Here is a 21,420-nt window from a genome sequence, read left to right as displayed (position 1 = left end):
CAACATCCATAGCGGTAACGGTCTTGCGTTTAGCGTGCTCTGTGTAGGTTACAGCATCACGAATAACATTCTCTAAGAAAACCTTCAGTACACCTCTGGTTTCCTCATAGATAAGGCCAGAGATACGTTTGACACCACCTCGTCGAGCAAGACGCCGAATAGCAGGTTTTGTGATTCCCTGAATGTTATCACGAAGAATTTTTCGGTGACGTTTAGCACCTCCTTTTCCCAATCCTTTACCTCCTTTTCCGCGTCCAGACATATTGATATAGTTGCGTACAGAACGAGTACAAAAACAACGTTTGAGTTAACAGAATTCAGACAGCTTTAAAAAGAGGCCATAAAATTACCTACTGCTCGTGGAAACACCCTAATTAACCAATAGAGTTGCGTCATTACAAAATGTTCCGAACATTTTGTACATTTTTTTAAGTAAAACTGTAGTTTTTTTAAAAATTCGTGGTCTTAATGTTTCAGTAAGGCAATAAATTTGGCATCGTTGGAATTCGCCAAACCTTCTGCTACTTACTAAAAAAAAAAAAAGTCAAAAGCTTTTGTGTATCAGAAGATACAGCCGTTTTCCCGTAGCCAAAAAACACAGATTTTATAAAAATGTTAAAGTAATGAGCGTAATGTCATTATGCAGCCAATCAGAAATTACTTTCTTAGCACCAATCAAATGGTTTGTTTTGAACCTTAGCTGTCAATCAATATGAGAAATAAAACTTTGGCGCGATAGTGCATTTTAGACCGTCTTGTGTATCCGTACTACATCGACTTCTTAAAATATGGCTCGTACAAAGCAAACTGCACGTAAATCTACTGGAGGAAAGGCTCCACGAAAACAACTCGCCACTAAAGCTGCGAGGAAAAGCGCACCAGCTACTGGAGGAGTGAAAAAACCACATCGTTACAGACCTGGTACAGTTGCTCTCAGAGAAATCAGAAGATACCAGAAGTCAACCGAGCTCTTGATCCGCAAGTTGCCTTTCCAGCGTCTTGTGCGAGAAATTGCTCAGGACTTCAAAACAGATCTGCGATTCCAGAGCACAGCCGTTATGGCTCTGCAAGAGGCTTCTGAAGCGTACCTTGTTGGCTTGTTCGAGGATACTAACTTGTGTGCCATTCACGCAAAACGAGTTACAATCATGCCTAAAGACATCCAGTTGGCAAGAAGAATTCGTGGGGAACGTGCCTAAGCATCTTACCAAACAAAAAACGGCTATTTTTATAGCCACACATCCATAAAAAATATTACGGCTAGCTTTTTATATCAAACTTTGTCCTGCTTTCTGTTTAAATTTTATGCTACATAAAAATTTTATGCTACATAAAGTTTGACAATGTTAAAAATATGAAGGGCAAGAAAAGTAAAAGCAAGAAAATAAGAAATTTAAAAACGAAAATACTTAAACTTAGGGAATCTAATCTTAAATTTACTCTTTTTTAACTGTTTAAGTGACTTAAACAAGTTTAACTTTGTACCAAGATAATGCTTTTTTGTAAATGTGTGGCTATAAAAATAGCCGTTTGTTAATGTAATAGCCAGATACACACAAATTATTTTTTTGCGGTCTTCTTTGCTGCCTTTTTGGGAGTCTTTTTGACCTTCTTTGCTGCAGGTTTTTTAGCAACAGGCTTCTTTGTGGGTTTCTTAGCTGCTGGTTTCTTAGCCGAGGCTTTCTTTGTGGCAGGCTTCTTTGCTGCTTTCTTTGGCGTGCTCTTCTTTGCTGGCTTCTTTTTTGGTGTACTTTTCTTTGCAGTAGGCTTCTTTGCCGTTGGCTTTTTTGCTGCGGCCTTTTTCTTAGGTTTTTCTTTTTTTACCTGACCTAGCTTGAATGATCCAGAAGCACCAGTGCCTTTAGTTTGAATCAAATCGCCTGATGTTACTCCTCGTTTAAGAGCCATTTTCAGATGATGATCTGAGTTTTCAGCAACTTTGTAATTTGCATGAATATATTTTGTAATAGCTTGGCGAGATGAACCACCGCGTTCCTTTAGGGTAGCGATAGCAGCCTTGATCATGTCCACATATTTAGGGTGATCAGCTGTCTTCTTTGCAGCAGGTTTCTTCTTGGGTGCGATTTTCTTTGGAGAAGCTGCTTCACTCATTTTTAATGTTTTCTTACAACAATCCAACGATAAACGATGCTTGTTATCACAGTAGAAGTATACTAAACATTACCGTGTAAATGAGATATAATTTAAGACGGTGCGAAGTATGCGGACGTAAAAGTACCACTCCCGGGAATTGATTTGGCGCGAAAACAGAAATGTGTGTTTCTGTACATCGTATAATGTCCGTTTTGGGTGCCGCGACTATGCGAAAGCATGTTAATTTTTATTTGTAGTACGACGCAATAGTCTGCAAGAGAAGCTGCTGGAGTTTGAGGTCTTCAGCATTACATCTAGTCTGTTAATTTGGGCTTCTTCCGCGCTCGTGTTAGGATTTTCATAAAGCGTTCTTTGGTTTGCGTTGCGTATGTCGGCCTACATCATCGACACGGCCTGTTTCCGGCTATTAGGAGCAATTCATATATTGGGCACTGCGTTTCGACTTTTTTATTAGACCACAGTAAAAAAATTCACTCACAGAAGTCCCTTTCTTTCATGGCTACAAACACGAAGAATTCTGTCGTAAGTAAAACGAATGCGCAAGCCAAAATGACGATGGGGCGAAGTCATAAGCATGGCCCTGTGGCCCAATGGATAAGGCATCTGACTACGAATCAGGGGATTCCAGGTTCGACTCCTGGCAGGGTCGCACTGTCGCATTTCGGCTGCATGGTCTACTGTGTAACGCGCGCGCACGTTCTGGCGTAATGCGTTGATAAACGGAATGTACGCAGACATATTGGAAAGTAATATCACGCACTTAGTATCGTCGCCTTTGTTAGCATTCATGTAAGTTACCATCCACTCGCTACAGTCGCTCTCCATCCTACGGCTAAATCAACAGCCGTGATTTTTACTATGTCGCCGTCCATCCGTACGCGGTGACAGTTGTAAGCTTTACAGTAACGTGACATGCTCCACAAGCAGTTACGGTGTGTGGACGATGCCTATCATGGCAACGCTTGTTCTTTATCGCTTCTCGGCCTAATGGCTAAGATCAAGTGTAGTATCTGTTCTTATCAGTTTAATATCTGGTAGGCCATTCTCTGAATGGTCAGTATATTAATCTGATTTTTGGCCTTGGGTCATGGAGGTGGATTCATTCACGCCGTGACCACGGGTTGCCTTGGTGTTGCACTATTACCGATGGCGGCCCACATAAGCAATAAAAGAATAATAGCAGTCCTCTTTCCGACGGCACTCTGCATAGTCTACGGCGGGAACAAAACGCGTACACTGGGGGAGAATACAGCCTATGCCCCGCGACACGGCAGTTTATAACACACTCAAGCCACAAGCATTAACAAACTTTGAAGGGTACCCTCATGCTACGGTGCAGTTCCAACTCATACTTACCTGACGGGGAAGTAAAGACTGATCAATGAGGGTTTTCTTCCAGAGTGAGGCTCTTGCATTGCACTACGCTTGGGCTGACCTCTGCGATTACTGCAAACGTCAGTAACTCGACCGTACAATTTCTGGTAGTGGGGGCCTGCGTCCGCGCTCGCCCCCTCCTTAAGTCAAAATGAATGAGCTTAGAAAAGTTGCGCGGCCAAATGTCGGTGGTGACTTAAACGCTAAGGTAAAACCTCGCTTGGCTGTTACGAAACGTGATTGCGATATAAGTCCTCGGAAGGCGGCGGAATTTTATTTTATTTGCCATTCCGTCAGGGTTATTGGATGATCGGCAATAGATCGAGTTTGTATGCATTTGAAAGCTCTTTTTTCTCGTACTATCACCTGAAAATGTCGTAGGAAAATGTCATAGGAAACACTTTCAACAACCGCCACGTTCCTTAATTGTTATAACAAGAAATATATCACAGCAAATGAAAATGAAAAGCCTACGACACCGGGAGTTCCCAGGCGGTCCCCCATCCAAGTACTATCCCGGCCCGACGATGCTTAACTTCCGTGATCAGACGAGAACGGGTGTGTTCATCGTGGTATGGCCGTAGACATTAGTAGGTGCAAATACGTGCAATTTATTTTGACGTTGTGATCAAATTTTTTTATTTAATTTCTTTGAGTTACTTAGGACAAGGCGTATGCATGGATTATCTATTAGACTTTAAGGTTATAGTTTTGTGAAAAAAACAATGTTTTTTTAAAGATGTGTGGCTATAAAAATAGCCGTTGTTTTCTGAGTGTAGCGGTTTACTTCTTCTGTCCTTTGTCGTTCTTCTTTGGGAGTAAGACAGCTTGAATGTTTGGCAAAACACCACCAGCTGCAATGGTTACACCGCTCAAAAGTTTGTTTAATTCTTCATCATTACGAACAGCCAATTGTAAATGTCTTGGAATAATCCTAGCTTTTTTGTTGTCTCTTGCTGCGTTACCAGCCAACTCCAATATCTCAGCAGATAAATATTCCAAGACGGCTGCTAAGTAAACTGGTGCTCCAGATCCAATTCGGTTAGCATAGTGCCCTCTACGAAGGAATCTATGCACTCTACCGACTGGAAATTGAAGTCCAGCTCTTGAGGATCTTGTCTTGGCTTTAGCCTTAGCTTTTCCACCTTTTCCACGTCCAGACATAACTGCGATTTGATTTGTAAGTTAATACAAAAACGTACGAATATTTAACGTAAGTGTTAACGAAATAAACTTTACTCGTTTTTTCATCATAAAAATAGGATCGAAATCATGTTTTTTTAACCAATCATAATTAAGTATTAAACAAAAGATTTTTTTTTTAACCAATTAAATTGCGTATCGGCGTTTTCGGATCGAATTCGATCCGATTTTTTTACTTATAAACAAAAAGTTTTGACTTGCAGTTTAATGCTTATTTACAAGTTAAGTAGCAAAAATTTTTAACCATGTCTGACGCAGCAGCTAAAGGAGGAAAACAGGCACCTAAAGTAGCCAAGAAAGGTGAAAAAAGAGCCGGCAAAAAAGGAGGAAAGATTGGTGGAACTGGTGAAAAGAAACGCAAGAGAAAGAGAAAGGAAAGTTATGCTATTTACATCTACAATGTTTTGAAACAAGTTCACCCAGATGTCGGAGTTTCAAGCAAAGCTATGAGCATCATGAACTCATTTGTCAACGACATCTTTGAGCGCATTGCTTCCGAAGCTTCGCGTTTGGCTCTTCAAAACAAAAAGTCGACCATCTCTTCTCGTGAAATTCAAACCGCAGTACGTCTTCTCTTGCCTGGAGAACTTGCAAAACACGCAGTCAGTGAAGGAACAAAAGCCGTCACAAAATACACAAGCAGCAAGTAAACCAACGTCTACCAAACACAAACGGTCTTTTTTAAGACCACACATCTTTAAAAAAACATTTACTTGGCGTCACTACAAGTTAACCGAAGTTAATAAAACTTCTAAATAATGTGCTTAAGAACACTAGCCTACATTTAAAATACTTCCCCATGTGTGTGTGGATTAGCTTCACTTTTCATACGTATTATTAGCTGTACTTGCAGAAAAGACAAGTACATTGATCCATGTTATTGCTTACATTTAACTTAACCCAGCTTTTCACGGAAACACTCCCAGGCAAATTAACCCTACAAAGTATTTCTAAATTTTTTTTGTGTCATATATGACATAGTATCGTATAGCAATAAATGTAACTGTGACAAGACTTTACACATTGTGTAATTTGGAAGCGTGCACAAAGTAATGTTTTAAAAGATTTGTGGCTATAAAAATAGCCGTTTTTGTTGAGCAATGACAACGCTTAACCTCCGAATCCGTAAAGAGTTCTTCCTTGACGTTTTAAGGCATAAACAACATCCATAGCGGTAACGGTCTTGCGTTTAGCGTGCTCTGTGTAGGTTACAGCATCACGAATAACATTCTCTAAGAAAACCTTCAGTACACCTCTGGTTTCCTCATAGATAAGGCCAGAGATACGTTTGACACCACCTCGTCGAGCAAGACGCCGAATAGCAGGTTTTGTGATTCCCTGAATGTTATCACGAAGAATTTTTCGGTGACGTTTAGCACCTCCTTTTCCCAATCCTTTACCTCCTTTTCCGCGTCCAGACATATTGATATAGTTGCGTACAGAACGAGTACAAAAACAACGTTTGAGTTAACAGAATTCAGACAGCTTTAAAAAGAGGCCATAAAATTACCTACTGCTCGTGGAAACACCCTAATTAACCAATAGAGTTGCGTCATTACAAAATGTTCCGAACATTTTGTACATTTTTTTAAGTAAAACTGTAGTTTTTTTAAAAATTCGTGGTCTTAATGTTTCAGTAAGGCAATAAATTTGGCATCGTTGGAATTCGCCAAACCTTCTGCTACTTACTAAAAAAAAAAAAAGTCAAAAGCTTTTGTGTATCAGAAGATACAGCCGTTTTCCCGTAGCCAAAAAACACAGATTTTATAAAAATGTTAAAGTAATGAGCGTAATGTCATTATGCAGCCAATCAGAAATTACTTTCTTAGCACCAATCAAATGGTTTGTTTTGAACCTTAGCTGTCAATCAATATGAGAAATAAAACTTTGGCGCGATAGTGCATTTTAGACCGTCTTGTGTATCCGTACTACATCGACTTCTTAAAATATGGCTCGTACAAAGCAAACTGCACGTAAATCTACTGGAGGAAAGGCTCCACGAAAACAACTCGCCACTAAAGCTGCGAGGAAAAGCGCACCAGCTACTGGAGGAGTGAAAAAACCACATCGTTACAGACCTGGTACAGTTGCTCTCAGAGAAATCAGAAGATACCAGAAGTCAACCGAGCTCTTGATCCGCAAGTTGCCTTTCCAGCGTCTTGTGCGAGAAATTGCTCAGGACTTCAAAACAGATCTGCGATTCCAGAGCACAGCCGTTATGGCTCTGCAAGAGGCTTCTGAAGCGTACCTTGTTGGCTTGTTCGAGGATACTAACTTGTGTGCCATTCACGCAAAACGAGTTACAATCATGCCTAAAGACATCCAGTTGGCAAGAAGAATTCGTGGGGAACGTGCCTAAGCATCTTACCAAACAAAAAACGGCTATTTTTATAGCCACACATCCATAAAAAATATTACGGCTAGCTTTTTATATCAAACTTTGTCCTGCTTTCTGTTTAAATTTTATGCTACATAAAAATTTTATGCTACATAAAGTTTGACAATGTTAAAAATATGAAGGGCAAGAAAAGTAAAAGCAAGAAAATAAGAAATTTAAAAACGAAAATACTTAAACTTAGGGAATCTAATCTTAAATTTACTCTTTTTTAACTGTTTAAGTGACTTAAACAAGTTTAACTTTGTACCAAGATAATGTTTTTTTGTAAATGTGTGGCTATAAAAATAGCCGTTTGTTAATGTAATAGCCAGATACACACAAATTATTTTTTTGCGGTCTTCTTTGCTGCCTTTTTGGGAGTCTTTTTGACCTTCTTTGCTGCAGGTTTTTTAGCAACAGGCTTCTTTGTGGGTTTCTTAGCTGCTGGTTTCTTAGCCGAGGCTTTCTTTGTGGCAGGCTTCTTTGCTGCTTTCTTTGGCGTGCTCTTCTTTGCTGGCTTCTTTTTTGGTGTACTTTTCTTTGCAGTAGGCTTCTTTGCCGTTGGCTTTTTTGCTGCGGCCTTTTTCTTAGGTTTTTCTTTTTTTACCTGACCTAGCTTGAATGATCCAGAAGCACCAGTGCCTTTAGTTTGAATCAAATCGCCTGATGTTACTCCTCGTTTAAGAGCCATTTTCAGATGATGATCTGAGTTTTCAGCAACTTTGTAATTTGCATGAATATATTTTGTAATAGCTTGGCGAGATGAACCACCGCGTTCCTTTAGGGTAGCGATAGCAGCCTTGATCATGTCCACATATTTAGGGTGATCAGCTGTCTTCTTTGCAGCAGGTTTCTTCTTGGGTGCGATTTTCTTTGGAGAAGCTGCTTCACTCATTTTTAATGTTTTCTTACAACAATCCAACGATAAACGATGCTTGTTATCACAGTAGAAGTATACTAAACATTACCGTGTAAATGAGATATAATTTAAGACGGTGCGAAGTATGCGGACGTAAAAGTACCACTCCCGGGAATTGATTTGGCGCGAAAACAGAAATGTGTGTTTCTGTACATCGTATAATGTCCGTTTTGGGTGCCGCGACTATGCGAAAGCATGTTAATTTTTATTTGTAGTACGACGCAATAGTCTGCAAGAGAAGCTGCTGGAGTTTGAGGTCTTCAGCATTACATCTAGTCTGTTAATTTGGGCTTCTTCCGCGCTCGTGTTAGGATTTTCATAAAGCGTTCTTTGGTTTGCGTTGCGTATGTCGGCCTACATCATCGACACGGCCTGTTTCCGGCTATTAGGAGCAATTCATATATTGGGCACTGCGTTTCGACTTTTTTATTAGACCACAGTAAAAAAATTCACTCACAGAAGTCCCTTTCTTTCATGGCTACAAACACGAAGAATTCTGTCGTAAGTAAAACGAATGCGCAAGCCAAAATGACGATGGGGCGAAGTCATAAGCATGGCCCTGTGGCCCAATGGATAAGGCATCTGACTACGAATCAGGGGATTCCAGGTTCGACTCCTGGCAGGGTCGCACTGTCGCATTTCGGCTGCATGGTCTACTGTGTAACGCGCGCGCACGTTCTGGCGTAATGCGTTGATAAACGGAATGTACGCAGACATATTGGAAAGTAATATCACGCACTTAGTATCGTCGCCTTTGTTAGCATTCATGTAAGTTACCATCCACTCGCTACAGTCGCTCTCCATCCTACGGCTAAATCAACAGCCGTGATTTTTACTATGTCGCCGTCCATCCGTACGCGGTGACAGTTGTAAGCTTTACAGTAACGTGACATGCTCCACAAGCAGTTACGGTGTGTGGACGATGCCTATCATGGCAACGCTTGTTCTTTATCGCTTCTCGGCCTAATGGCTAAGATCAAGTGTAGTATCTGTTCTTATCAGTTTAATATCTGGTAGGCCATTCTCTGAATGGTCAGTATATTAATCTGATTTTTGGCCTTGGGTCATGGAGGTGGATTCATTCACGCCGTGACCACGGGTTGCCTTGGTGTTGCACTATTACCGATGGCGGCCCACATAAGCAATAAAAGAATAATAGCAGTCCTCTTTCCGACGGCACTCTGCATAGTCTACGGCGGGAACAAAACGCGTACACTGGGGGAGAATACAGCCTATGCCCCGCGACACGGCAGTTTATAACACACTCAAGCCACAAGCATTAACAAACTTTGAAGGGTACCCTCATGCTACGGTGCAGTTCCAACTCATACTTACCTGACGGGGAAGTAAAGACTGATCAATGAGGGTTTTCTTCCAGAGTGAGGCTCTTGCATTGCACTACGCTTGGGCTGACCTCTGCGATTACTGCAAACGTCAGTAACTCGACCGTACAATTTCTGGTAGTGGGGGCCTGCGTCCGCGCTCGCCCCCTCCTTAAGTCAAAATGAATGAGCTTAGAAAAGTTGCGCGGCCAAATGTCGGTGGTGACTTAAACGCTAAGGTAAAACCTCGCTTGGCTGTTACGAAACGTGATTGCGATATAAGTCCTCGGAAGGCGGCGGAATTTTATTTTATTTGCCATTCCGTCAGGGTTATTGGATGATCGGCAATAGATCGAGTTTGTATGCATTTGAAAGCTCTTTTTTCTCGTACTATCACCTGAAAATGTCGTAGGAAAATGTCATAGGAAACACTTTCAACAACCGCCACGTTCCTTAATTGTTATAACAAGAAATATATCACAGCAAATGAAAATGAAAAGCCTACGACACCGGGAGTTCCCAGGCGGTCCCCCATCCAAGTACTATCCCGGCCCGACGATGCTTAACTTCCGTGATCAGACGAGAACGGGTGTGTTCATCGTGGTATGGCCGTAGACATTAGTAGGTGCAAATACGTGCAATTTATTTTGACGTTGTGATCAAATTTTTTTATTTAATTTCTTTGAGTTACTTAGGACAAGGCGTATGCATGGATTATCTATTAGACTTTAAGGTTATAGTTTTGTGAAAAAAACAATGTTTTTTTAAAGATGTGTGGCTATAAAAATAGCCGTTGTTTTCTGAGTGTAGCGGTTTACTTCTTCTGTCCTTTGTCGTTCTTCTTTGGGAGTAAGACAGCTTGAATGTTTGGCAAAACACCACCAGCTGCAATGGTTACACCGCTCAAAAGTTTGTTTAATTCTTCATCATTACGAACAGCCAATTGTAAATGTCTTGGAATAATCCTAGCTTTTTTGTTGTCTCTTGCTGCGTTACCAGCCAACTCCAATATCTCAGCAGATAAATATTCCAAGACGGCTGCTAAGTAAACTGGTGCTCCAGATCCAATTCGGTTAGCATAGTGCCCTCTACGAAGGAATCTATGCACTCTACCGACTGGAAATTGAAGTCCAGCTCTTGAGGATCTTGTCTTGGCTTTAGCCTTAGCTTTTCCACCTTTTCCACGTCCAGACATAACTGCGATTTGATTTGTAAGTTAATACAAAAACGTACGAATATTTAACGTAAGTGTTAACGAAATAAACTTTACTCGTTTTTTCATCATAAAAATAGGATCGAAATCATGTTTTTTTAACCAATCATAATTAAGTATTAAACAAAAGATTTTTTTTTTAACCAATTAAATTGCGTATCGGCGTTTTCGGATCGAATTCGATCCGATTTTTTTACTTATAAACAAAAAGTTTTGACTTGCAGTTTAATGCTTATTTACAAGTTAAGTAGCAAAAATTTTTAACCATGTCTGACGCAGCAGCTAAAGGAGGAAAACAGGCACCTAAAGTAGCCAAGAAAGGTGAAAAAAGAGCCGGCAAAAAAGGAGGAAAGATTGGTGGAACTGGTGAAAAGAAACGCAAGAGAAAGAGAAAGGAAAGTTATGCTATTTACATCTACAATGTTTTGAAACAAGTTCACCCAGATGTCGGAGTTTCAAGCAAAGCTATGAGCATCATGAACTCATTTGTCAACGACATCTTTGAGCGCATTGCTTCCGAAGCTTCGCGTTTGGCTCTTCAAAACAAAAAGTCGACCATCTCTTCTCGTGAAATTCAAACCGCAGTACGTCTTCTCTTGCCTGGAGAACTTGCAAAACACGCAGTCAGTGAAGGAACAAAAGCCGTCACAAAATACACAAGCAGCAAGTAAACCAACGTCTACCAAACACAAACGGTCTTTTTTAAGACCACACATCTTTAAAAAAACATTTACTTGGCGTCACTACAAGTTAACCGAAGTTAATAAAACTTCTAAATAATGTGCTTAAGAACACTAGCCTACATTTAAAATACTTCCCCATGTGTGTGTGGATTAGCTTCACTTTTCATACGTATTATTAGCTGTACTTGCAGAAAAGACAAGTACATTGATCCATGTTATTGCTTACATTTAACTTAACCCAGCTTTTCACGGAAACACTCCCAGGCAAATTAACCCTACAAAGTATTTCTAAATTTTTTTTGTGTCATATATGACATAGTATCGTATAGCAATAAATGTAACTGTGACAAGACTTTACACATTGTGTAATTTGGAAGCGTGCACAAAGTAATGTTTTAAAAGATTTGTGGCTATAAAAATAGCCGTTTTTGTTGAGCAATGACAACGCTTAACCTCCGAATCCGTAAAGAGTTCTTCCTTGACGTTTTAAGGCATAAACAACATCCATAGCGGTAACGGTCTTGCGTTTAGCGTGCTCTGTGTAGGTTACAGCATCACGAATAACATTCTCTAAGAAAACCTTCAGTACACCTCTGGTTTCCTCATAGATAAGGCCAGAGATACGTTTGACACCACCTCGTCGAGCAAGACGCCGAATAGCAGGTTTTGTGATTCCCTGAATGTTATCACGAAGAATTTTTCGGTGACGTTTAGCACCTCCTTTTCCCAATCCTTTACCTCCTTTTCCGCGTCCAGACATATTGATATAGTTGCGTACAGAACGAGTACAAAAACAACGTTTGAGTTAACAGAATTCAGACAGCTTTAAAAAGAGGCCATAAAATTACCTACTGCTCGTGGAAACACCCTAATTAACCAATAGAGTTGCGTCATTACAAAATGTTCCGAACATTTTGTACATTTTTTTAAGTAAAACTGTAGTTTTTTTAAAAATTCGTGGTCTTAATGTTTCAGTAAGGCAATAAATTTGGCATCGTTGGAATTCGCCAAACCTTCTGCTACTTACTAAAAAAAAAAAAAGTCAAAAGCTTTTGTGTATCAGAAGATACAGCCGTTTTCCCGTAGCCAAAAAACACAGATTTTATAAAAATGTTAAAGTAATGAGCGTAATGTCATTATGCAGCCAATCAGAAATTACTTTCTTAGCACCAATCAAATGGTTTGTTTTGAACCTTAGCTGTCAATCAATATGAGAAATAAAACTTTGGCGCGATAGTGCATTTTAGACCGTCTTGTGTATCCGTACTACATCGACTTCTTAAAATATGGCTCGTACAAAGCAAACTGCACGTAAATCTACTGGAGGAAAGGCTCCACGAAAACAACTCGCCACTAAAGCTGCGAGGAAAAGCGCACCAGCTACTGGAGGAGTGAAAAAACCACATCGTTACAGACCTGGTACAGTTGCTCTCAGAGAAATCAGAAGATACCAGAAGTCAACCGAGCTCTTGATCCGCAAGTTGCCTTTCCAGCGTCTTGTGCGAGAAATTGCTCAGGACTTCAAAACAGATCTGCGATTCCAGAGCACAGCCGTTATGGCTCTGCAAGAGGCTTCTGAAGCGTACCTTGTTGGCTTGTTCGAGGATACTAACTTGTGTGCCATTCACGCAAAACGAGTTACAATCATGCCTAAAGACATCCAGTTGGCAAGAAGAATTCGTGGGGAACGTGCCTAAGCATCTTACCAAACAAAAAACGGCTATTTTTATAGCCACACATCCATAAAAAATATTACGGCTAGCTTTTTATATCAAACTTTGTCCTGCTTTCTGTTTAAATTTTATGCTACATAAAAATTTTATGCTACATAAAGTTTGACAATGTTAAAAATATGAAGGGCAAGAAAAGTAAAAGCAAGAAAATAAGAAATTTAAAAACGAAAATACTTAAACTTAGGGAATCTAATCTTAAATTTACTCTTTTTTAACTGTTTAAGTGACTTAAACAAGTTTAACTTTGTACCAAGATAATGTTTTTTTGTAAATGTGTGGCTATAAAAATAGCCGTTTGTTAATGTAATAGCCAGATACACACAAATTATTTTTTTGCGGTCTTCTTTGCTGCCTTTTTGGGAGTCTTTTTGACCTTCTTTGCTGCAGGTTTTTTAGCAACAGGCTTCTTTGTGGGTTTCTTAGCTGCTGGTTTCTTAGCCGAGGCTTTCTTTGTGGCAGGCTTCTTTGCTGCTTTCTTTGGCGTGCTCTTCTTTGCTGGCTTCTTTTTTGGTGTACTTTTCTTTGCAGTAGGCTTCTTTGCCGTTGGCTTTTTTGCTGCGGCCTTTTTCTTAGGTTTTTCTTTTTTTACCTGACCTAGCTTGAATGATCCAGAAGCACCAGTGCCTTTAGTTTGAATCAAATCGCCTGATGTTACTCCTCGTTTAAGAGCCATTTTCAGATGATGATCTGAGTTTTCAGCAACTTTGTAATTTGCATGAATATATTTTGTAATAGCTTGGCGAGATGAACCACCGCGTTCCTTTAGGGTAGCGATAGCAGCCTTGATCATGTCCACATATTTAGGGTGATCAGCTGTCTTCTTTGCAGCAGGTTTCTTCTTGGGTGCGATTTTCTTTGGAGAAGCTGCTTCACTCATTTTTAATGTTTTCTTACAACAATCCAACGATAAACGATGCTTGTTATCACAGTAGAAGTATACTAAACATTACCGTGTAAATGAGATATAATTTAAGACGGTGCGAAGTATGCGGACGTAAAAGTACCACTCCCGGGAATTGATTTGGCGCGAAAACAGAAATGTGTGTTTCTGTACATCGTATAATGTCCGTTTTGGGTGCCGCGACTATGCGAAAGCATGTTAATTTTTATTTGTAGTACGACGCAATAGTCTGCAAGAGAAGCTGCTGGAGTTTGAGGTCTTCAGCATTACATCTAGTCTGTTAATTTGGGCTTCTTCCGCGCTCGTGTTAGGATTTTCATAAAGCGTTCTTTGGTTTGCGTTGCGTATGTCGGCCTACATCATCGACACGGCCTGTTTCCGGCTATTAGGAGCAATTCATATATTGGGCACTGCGTTTCGACTTTTTTATTAGACCACAGTAAAAAAATTCACTCACAGAAGTCCCTTTCTTTCATGGCTACAAACACGAAGAATTCTGTCGTAAGTAAAACGAATGCGCAAGCCAAAATGACGATGGGGCGAAGTCATAAGCATGGCCCTGTGGCCCAATGGATAAGGCATCTGACTACGAATCAGGGGATTCCAGGTTCGACTCCTGGCAGGGTCGCACTGTCGCATTTCGGCTGCATGGTCTACTGTGTAACGCGCGCGCACGTTCTGGCGTAATGCGTTGATAAACGGAATGTACGCAGACATATTGGAAAGTAATATCACGCACTTAGTATCGTCGCCTTTGTTAGCATTCATGTAAGTTACCATCCACTCGCTACAGTCGCTCTCCATCCTACGGCTAAATCAACAGCCGTGATTTTTACTATGTCGCCGTCCATCCGTACGCGGTGACAGTTGTAAGCTTTACAGTAACGTGACATGCTCCACAAGCAGTTACGGTGTGTGGACGATGCCTATCATGGCAACGCTTGTTCTTTATCGCTTCTCGGCCTAATGGCTAAGATCAAGTGTAGTATCTGTTCTTATCAGTTTAATATCTGGTAGGCCATTCTCTGAATGGTCAGTATATTAATCTGATTTTTGGCCTTGGGTCATGGAGGTGGATTCATTCACGCCGTGACCACGGGTTGCCTTGGTGTTGCACTATTACCGATGGCGGCCCACATAAGCAATAAAAGAATAATAGCAGTCCTCTTTCCGACGGCACTCTGCATAGTCTACGGCGGGAACAAAACGCGTACACTGGGGGAGAATACAGCCTATGCCCCGCGACACGGCAGTTTATAACACACTCAAGCCACAAGCATTAACAAACTTTGAAGGGTACCCTCATGCTACGGTGCAGTTCCAACTCATACTTACCTGACGGGGAAGTAAAGACTGATCAATGAGGGTTTTCTTCCAGAGTGAGGCTCTTGCATTGCACTACGCTTGGGCTGACCTCTGCGATTACTGCAAACGTCAGTAACTCGACCGTACAATTTCTGGTAGTGGGGGCCTGCGTCCGCGCTCGCCCCCTCCTTAAGTCAAAATGAATGAGCTTAGAAAAGTTGCGCGGCCAAATGTCGGTGGTGACTTAAACGCTAAGGTAAAACCTCGCTTGGCTGTTACGAAACGTGATTGCGATATAAGTCCTCGGAAGGCGGCGGAATTTTATTTTATTTGCCATTCCGTCAGGGTTATTGGATGATCGGCAATAGATCGAGTTTGTATGCATTTGAAAGCTCTTTTTTCTCGTACTATCACCTGAAAATGTCGTAGGAAAATGTCATAGGAAACACTTTCAACAACCGCCACGTTCCTTAATTGTTATAACAAGAAATATATCACAGCAAATGAAAATGAAAAGCCTACGACACCGGGAGTTCCCAGGCGGTCCCCCATCCAAGTACTATCCCGGCCCGACGATGCTTAACTTCCGTGATCAGACGAGAACGGGTGTGTTCATCGTGGTATGGCCGTAGACATTAGTAGGTGCAAATACGTGCAATTTATTTTGACGTTGTGATCAAATTTTTTTATTTAATTTCTTTGAGTTACTTAGGACAAGGCGTATGCATGGATTATCTATTAGACTTTAAGGTTATAGTTTTGTGAAAAAAACAATGTTTTTTTAAAGATGTGTGGCTATAAAAATAGCCGTTGTTTTCTGAGTGTAGCGGTTTACTTCTTCTGTCCTTTGTCGTTCTTCTTTGGGAGTAAGACAGCTTGAATGTTTGGCAAAACACCACCAGCTGCAATGGTTACACCGCTCAAAAGTTTGTTTAATTCTTCATCATTACGAACAGCCAATTGTAAATGTCTTGGAATAATCCTAGCTTTTTTGTTGTCTCTTGCTGCGTTACCAGCCAACTCCAATATCTCAGCAGATAAATATTCCAAGACGGCTGCTAAGTAAACTGGTGCTCCAGATCCAATTCGGTTAGCATAGTGCCCTCTACGAAGGAATCTATGCACTCTACCGACTGGAAATTGAAGTCCAGCTCTTGAGGATCTTGTCTTGGCTTTAGCCTTAGCTTTTCCACCTTTTCCACGTCCAGACATAACTGCGATTTGATTTGTAAGTTAATACAAAAACGTACGAATATTTAACGTAAGTGTTAACGAAATAAACTTTACTCGTTTTTTCATCATAAAAATAGGATCGAAATCATGTTTTTTTAACCAATCATAATTAAGTATTAAACAAAAGATTTTTTTTTTAACCAATTAAATTGCGTATCGGCGTTTTCGGATCGAATTCGATCCGATTTTTTTACTTATAAACAAAAAGTTTTGACTTGCAGTTTAATGCTTATTTACAAGTTAAGTAGCAAAAATTTTTAACCATGTCTGACGCAGCAGCTAAAGGAGGAAAACAGGCACCTAAAGTAGCCAAGAAAGGTGAAAAAAGAGCCGGCAAAAAAGGAGGAAAGATTGGTGGAACTGGTGAAAAGAAACGCAAGAGAAAGAGAAAGGAAAGTTATGCTATTTACATCTACAATGTTTTGAAACAAGTTCACCCAGATGTCGGAGTTTCAAGCAAAGCTATGAGCATCATGAACTCATTTGTCAACGACATCTTTGAGCGCATTGCTTCCGAAGCTTCGCGTTTGGCTCTTCAAAACAAAAAGTCGACCATCTCTTCTCGTGAAATTCAAACCGCAGTACGTCTTCTCTTGCCTGGAGAACTTGCAAAACACGCAGTCAGTGAAGGAACAAAAGCCGTCACAAAATACACAAGCAGCAAGTAAACCAACGTCTACCAAACACAAACGGTCTTTTTTAAGACCACACATCTTTAAAAAAACATTTACTTGGCGTCACTACAAGTTAACCGAAGTTAATAAAACTTCTAAATAATGTGCTTAAGAACACTAGCCTACATTTAAAATACTTCCCCATGTGTGTGTGGATTAGCTTCACTTTTCATACGTATTATTAGCTGTACTTGCAGAAAAGACAAGTACATTGATCCATGTTATTGCTTACATTTAACTTAACCCAGCTTTTCACGGAAACACTCCCAGGCAAATTAACCCTACAAAGTATTTCTAAATTTTTTTTGTGTCATATATGACATAGTATCGTATAGCAATAAATGTAACTGTGACAAGACTTTACACATTGTGTAATTTGGAAGCGTGCACAAAGTAATGTTTTAAAAGATTTGTGGCTATAAAAATAGCCGTTTTTGTTGAGCAATGACAACGCTTAACCTCCGAATCCGTAAAGAGTTCTTCCTTGACGTTTTAAGGCATAAACAACATCCATAGCGGTAACGGTCTTGCGTTTAGCGTGCTCTGTGTAGGTTACAGCATCACGAATAACATTCTCTAAGAAAACCTTCAGTACACCTCTGGTTTCCTCATAGATAAGGCCAGAGATACGTTTGACACCACCTCGTCGAGCAAGACGCCGAATAGCAGGTTTTGTGATTCCCTGAATGTTATCACGAAGAATTTTTCGGTGACGTTTAGCACCTCCTTTTCCCAATCCTTTACCTCCTTTTCCGCGTCCAGACATATTGATATAGTTGCGTACAGAACGAGTACAAAAACAACGTTTGAGTTAACAGAATTCAGACAGCTTTAAAAAGAGGCCATAAAATTACCTACTGCTCGTGGAAACACCCTAATTAACCAATAGAGTTGCGTCATTACAAAATGTTCCGAACATTTTGTACATTTTTTTAAGTAAAACTGTAGTTTTTTTAAAAATTCGTGGTCTTAATGTTTCAGTAAGGCAATAAATTTGGCATCGTTGGAATTCGCCAAACCTTCTGCTACTTACTAAAAAAAAAAAAAGTCAAAAGCTTTTGTGTATCAGAAGATACAGCCGTTTTCCCGTAGCCAAAAAACACAGATTTTATAAAAATGTTAAAGTAATGAGCGTAATGTCATTATGCAGCCAATCAGAAATTACTTTCTTAGCACCAATCAAATGGTTTGTTTTGAACCTTAGCTGTCAATCAATATGAGAAATAAAACTTTGGCGCGATAGTGCATTTTAGACCGTCTTGTGTATCCGTACTACATCGACTTCTTAAAATATGGCTCGTACAAAGCAAACTGCACGTAAATCTACTGGAGGAAAGGCTCCACGAAAACAACTCGCCACTAAAGCTGCGAGGAAAAGCGCACCAGCTACTGGAGGAGTGAAAAAACCACATCGTTACAGACCTGGTACAGTTGCTCTCAGAGAAATCAGAAGATACCAGAAGTCAACCGAGCTCTTGATCCGCAAGTTGCCTTTCCAGCGTCTTGTGCGAGAAATTGCTCAGGACTTCAAAACAGATCTGCGATTCCAGAGCACAGCCGTTATGGCTCTGCAAGAGGCTTCTGAAGCGTACCTTGTTGGCTTGTTCGAGGATACTAACTTGTGTGCCATTCACGCAAAACGAGTTACAATCATGCCTAAAGACATCCAGTTGGCAAGAAGAATTCGTGGGGAACGTGCCTAAGCATCTTACCAAACAAAAAACGGCTATTTTTATAGCCACACATCCATAAAAAATATTACGGCTAGCTTTTTATATCAAACTTTGTCCTGCTTTCTGTTTAAATTTTATGCTACATAAAAATTTTATGCTACATAAAGTTTGACAATGTTAAAAATATGAAGGGCAAGAAAAGTAAAAGCAAGAAAATAAGAAATTTAAAAACGAAAATACTTAAACTTAGGGAATCTAATCTTAAATTTACTCTTTTTTAACTGTTTAAGTGACTTAAACAAGTTTAACTTTGTACCAAGATAATGTTTTTTTGTAAATGTGTGGCTATAAAAATAGCCGTTTGTTAATGTAATAGCCAGATACACACAAATTATTTTTTTGCGGTCTTCTTTGCTGCCTTTTTGGGAGTCTTTTTGACCTTCTTTGCTGCAGGTTTTTTAGCAACAGGCTTCTTTGTGGGTTTCTTAGCTGCTGGTTTCTTAGCCGAGGCTTTCTTTGTGGCAGGCTTCTTTGCTGCTTTCTTTGGCGTGCTCTTCTTTGCTGGCTTCTTTTTTGGTGTACTTTTCTTTGCAGTAGGCTTCTTTGCCGTTGGCTTTTTTGCTGCGGCCTTTTTCTTAGGTTTTTCTTTTTTTACCTGACCTAGCTTGAATGATCCAGAAGCACCAGTGCCTTTAGTTTGAATCAAATCGCCTGATGTTACTCCTCGTTTAAGAGCCATTTTCAGATGATGATCTGAGTTTTCAGCAACTTTGTAATTTGCATGAATATATTTTGTAATAGCTTGGCGAGATGAACCACCGCGTTCCTTTAGGGTAGCGATAGCAGCCTTGATCATGTCCACATATTTAGGGTGATCAGCTGTCTTCTTTGCAGCAGGTTTCTTCTTGGGTGCGATTTTCTTTGGAGAAGCTGCTTCACTCATTTTTAATGTTTTCTTACAACAATCCAACGATAAACGATGCTTGTTATCACAGTAGAAGTATACTAAACATTACCGTGTAAATGAGATATAATTTAAGACGGTGCGAAGTATGCGGACGTAAAAGTACCACTCCCGGGAATTGATTTGGCGCGAAAACAGAAATGTGTGTTTCTGTACATCGTATAATGTCCGTTTTGGGTGCCGCGACTATGCGAAAGCATGTTAATTTTTATTTGTAGTACGACGCAATAGTCTGCAAGAGAAGCTGCTGGAGTTTGAGGTCTTCAGCATTACATCTAGTCTGTTAATTTGGGCTTCTTCCGCGCTCGTGTTAGGATTTTCATAAAGCGTTCTTTGGTTTGCGTTGCGTATGTCGGCCTACATCATCGACACGGCCTGTTTCCGGCTATTAGGAGCAATTCATATATTGGGCACTGCGTTTCGACTTTTTTATTAGACCACAGTAAAAAAATTCACTCACAGAAGTCCCTTTCTTTCATGGCTACAAACACGAAGAATTCTGTCGTAAGTAAAACGAATGCGCAAGCCAAAATGACGATGGGGCGAAGTCATAAGCATGGCCCTGTGGCCCAATGGATAAGGCATCTGACTACGAATCAGGGGATTCCAGGTTCGACTCCTGGCAGGGTCGCACTGTCGCATTTCGGCTGCATGGTCTACTGTGTAACGCGCGCGCACGTTCTGGCGTAATGCGTTGTTAAACGGAATGTACGCAGACATATTGGAAAGTAATATCACGCACTTAGTATCGTCGCCTTTGTTAGCATTCATGTAAGTTACCATCCACTCGCTACAGTCGCTCTCCATCCTACGGCTAAATCAACAGCCGTGATTTTTACTATGTCGCCGTCCATCCGTACGCGGTGACAGTTGTAAGCTTTACAGTAACGTGACATGCTCCACAAGCAGTTACGGTGTGTGGACGATGCCTATCATGGCAACGCTTGTTCTTTATCGCTTCTCGGCCTAATGGCTAAGATCAAGTGTAGTATCTGTTCTTATCAGTTTAATATCTGGTAGGCCATTCTCTGAATGGTCAGTATATTAATCTGATTTTTGGCCTTGGGTCATGGAGGTGGATTCATTCACGCCGTGACCACGGGTTGCCTTGGTGTTGCACTATTACCGATGGCGGCCCACATAAGCAATAAAAGAATAATAGCAGTCCTCTTTCCGACGGCACTCTGCATAGTCTACGGCGGGAACAAAACGCGTACACTGGGGGAGAATACAGCCTATGCCCCGCGACACGGCAGTTTATAACACACTCAAGCCACAAGCATTAACAAACTTTGAAGGGTACCCTCATGCTACGGTGCAGTTCCAACTCATACTTACCTGACGGGGAAGTAAAGACTGATCAATGAGGGTTTTCTTCCAGAGTGAGGCTCTTGCATTGCACTACGCTTGGGCTGACCTCTGCGATTACTGCAAACGTCAGTAACTCGACCGTACAATTTCTGGTAGTGGGGGCCTGCGTCCGCGCTCGCCCCCTCCTTAAGTCAAAATGAATGAGCTTAGAAAAGTTGCGCGGCCAAATGTCGGTGGTGACTTAAACGCTAAGGTAAAACCTCGCTTGGCTGTTACGAAACGTGATTGCGATATAAGTCCTCGGAAGGCGGCGGAATTTTATTTTATTTGCCATTCCGTCAGGGTTATTGGATGATCGGCAATAGATCGAGTTTGTATGCATTTGAAAGCTCTTTTTTCTCGTACTATCACCTGAAAATG

The 21,420-nt window shown here is 40.7% G+C and overlaps 15 non-coding genes across 15 annotated transcripts; 12 read left to right on the top strand and 3 right to left on the bottom strand.

Annotated features, from left to right (window-relative positions):
• The first annotated feature begins 2,691 nt into the window (after nt 1-2,691).
• Trnar-acg (transfer RNA arginine (anticodon ACG)) lies at nt 2,692-2,764 on the top strand. The gene has a single exon. It is a non-coding gene; the product is annotated as a tRNA-Arg (tRNA).
• A 322-nt stretch (nt 2,765-3,086) lies between these two features.
• Nucleotides 3,087-3,278, top strand: LOC130661019 (U2 spliceosomal RNA). The gene has a single exon (XR_008988214.1). It is a non-coding gene; the product is annotated as a U2 spliceosomal RNA (small nuclear RNA).
• A 185-nt stretch (nt 3,279-3,463) lies between these two features.
• Nucleotides 3,464-3,628, top strand: LOC130659971 (U1 spliceosomal RNA). The gene has a single exon (XR_008987174.1). It is a non-coding gene; the product is annotated as a U1 spliceosomal RNA (small nuclear RNA).
• Nucleotides 3,629-3,956: 328 nt separating this feature from the next.
• On the bottom strand, nt 3,957-4,075 carry LOC130661705 (5S ribosomal RNA). Its single transcript, XR_008988882.1, has one exon. It is a non-coding gene; the product is annotated as a 5S ribosomal RNA (ribosomal RNA).
• A 4,468-nt stretch (nt 4,076-8,543) lies between these two features.
• Trnar-acg (transfer RNA arginine (anticodon ACG)) lies at nt 8,544-8,616 on the top strand. The gene has a single exon. It is a non-coding gene; the product is annotated as a tRNA-Arg (tRNA).
• Nucleotides 8,617-8,938: 322 nt separating this feature from the next.
• LOC130661017 (U2 spliceosomal RNA) lies at nt 8,939-9,130 on the top strand. The gene has a single exon (XR_008988213.1). It is a non-coding gene; the product is annotated as a U2 spliceosomal RNA (small nuclear RNA).
• Nucleotides 9,131-9,315: 185 nt separating this feature from the next.
• Nucleotides 9,316-9,480, top strand: LOC130659970 (U1 spliceosomal RNA). The gene has a single exon (XR_008987172.1). It is a non-coding gene; the product is annotated as a U1 spliceosomal RNA (small nuclear RNA).
• A 328-nt stretch (nt 9,481-9,808) lies between these two features.
• Nucleotides 9,809-9,927, bottom strand: LOC130661703 (5S ribosomal RNA). Its single transcript, XR_008988881.1, has one exon. It is a non-coding gene; the product is annotated as a 5S ribosomal RNA (ribosomal RNA).
• Nucleotides 9,928-14,395: 4,468 nt separating this feature from the next.
• Nucleotides 14,396-14,468, top strand: Trnar-acg (transfer RNA arginine (anticodon ACG)). Its single transcript has one exon. It is a non-coding gene; the product is annotated as a tRNA-Arg (tRNA).
• Nucleotides 14,469-14,790: 322 nt separating this feature from the next.
• Nucleotides 14,791-14,982, top strand: LOC130661016 (U2 spliceosomal RNA). Its single transcript, XR_008988212.1, has one exon. It is a non-coding gene; the product is annotated as a U2 spliceosomal RNA (small nuclear RNA).
• A 185-nt stretch (nt 14,983-15,167) lies between these two features.
• Nucleotides 15,168-15,332, top strand: LOC130659969 (U1 spliceosomal RNA). The gene has a single exon (XR_008987171.1). It is a non-coding gene; the product is annotated as a U1 spliceosomal RNA (small nuclear RNA).
• A 328-nt stretch (nt 15,333-15,660) lies between these two features.
• LOC130661702 (5S ribosomal RNA) lies at nt 15,661-15,779 on the bottom strand. The gene has a single exon (XR_008988880.1). It is a non-coding gene; the product is annotated as a 5S ribosomal RNA (ribosomal RNA).
• Nucleotides 15,780-20,247: 4,468 nt separating this feature from the next.
• On the top strand, nt 20,248-20,320 carry Trnar-acg (transfer RNA arginine (anticodon ACG)). Its single transcript has one exon. It is a non-coding gene; the product is annotated as a tRNA-Arg (tRNA).
• Nucleotides 20,321-20,642: 322 nt separating this feature from the next.
• LOC130661015 (U2 spliceosomal RNA) lies at nt 20,643-20,834 on the top strand. Its single transcript, XR_008988211.1, has one exon. It is a non-coding gene; the product is annotated as a U2 spliceosomal RNA (small nuclear RNA).
• A 185-nt stretch (nt 20,835-21,019) lies between these two features.
• On the top strand, nt 21,020-21,184 carry LOC130659968 (U1 spliceosomal RNA). The gene has a single exon (XR_008987170.1). It is a non-coding gene; the product is annotated as a U1 spliceosomal RNA (small nuclear RNA).
• The last annotated feature ends 236 nt before the right edge of the window (nt 21,185-21,420 follow it).

This window comes from Hydractinia symbiolongicarpus, chromosome 9 (assembly GCF_029227915.1).
Source record: "Hydractinia symbiolongicarpus strain clone_291-10 chromosome 9, HSymV2.1, whole genome shotgun sequence".
Classification (NCBI taxonomy): Eukaryota; Metazoa; Cnidaria; class Hydrozoa; order Anthoathecata; family Hydractiniidae; genus Hydractinia; species Hydractinia symbiolongicarpus.
The sequence above is the reverse complement of the archived record's forward strand: the minus strand, read 5'-3'. Positions and strand labels throughout refer to the sequence as shown.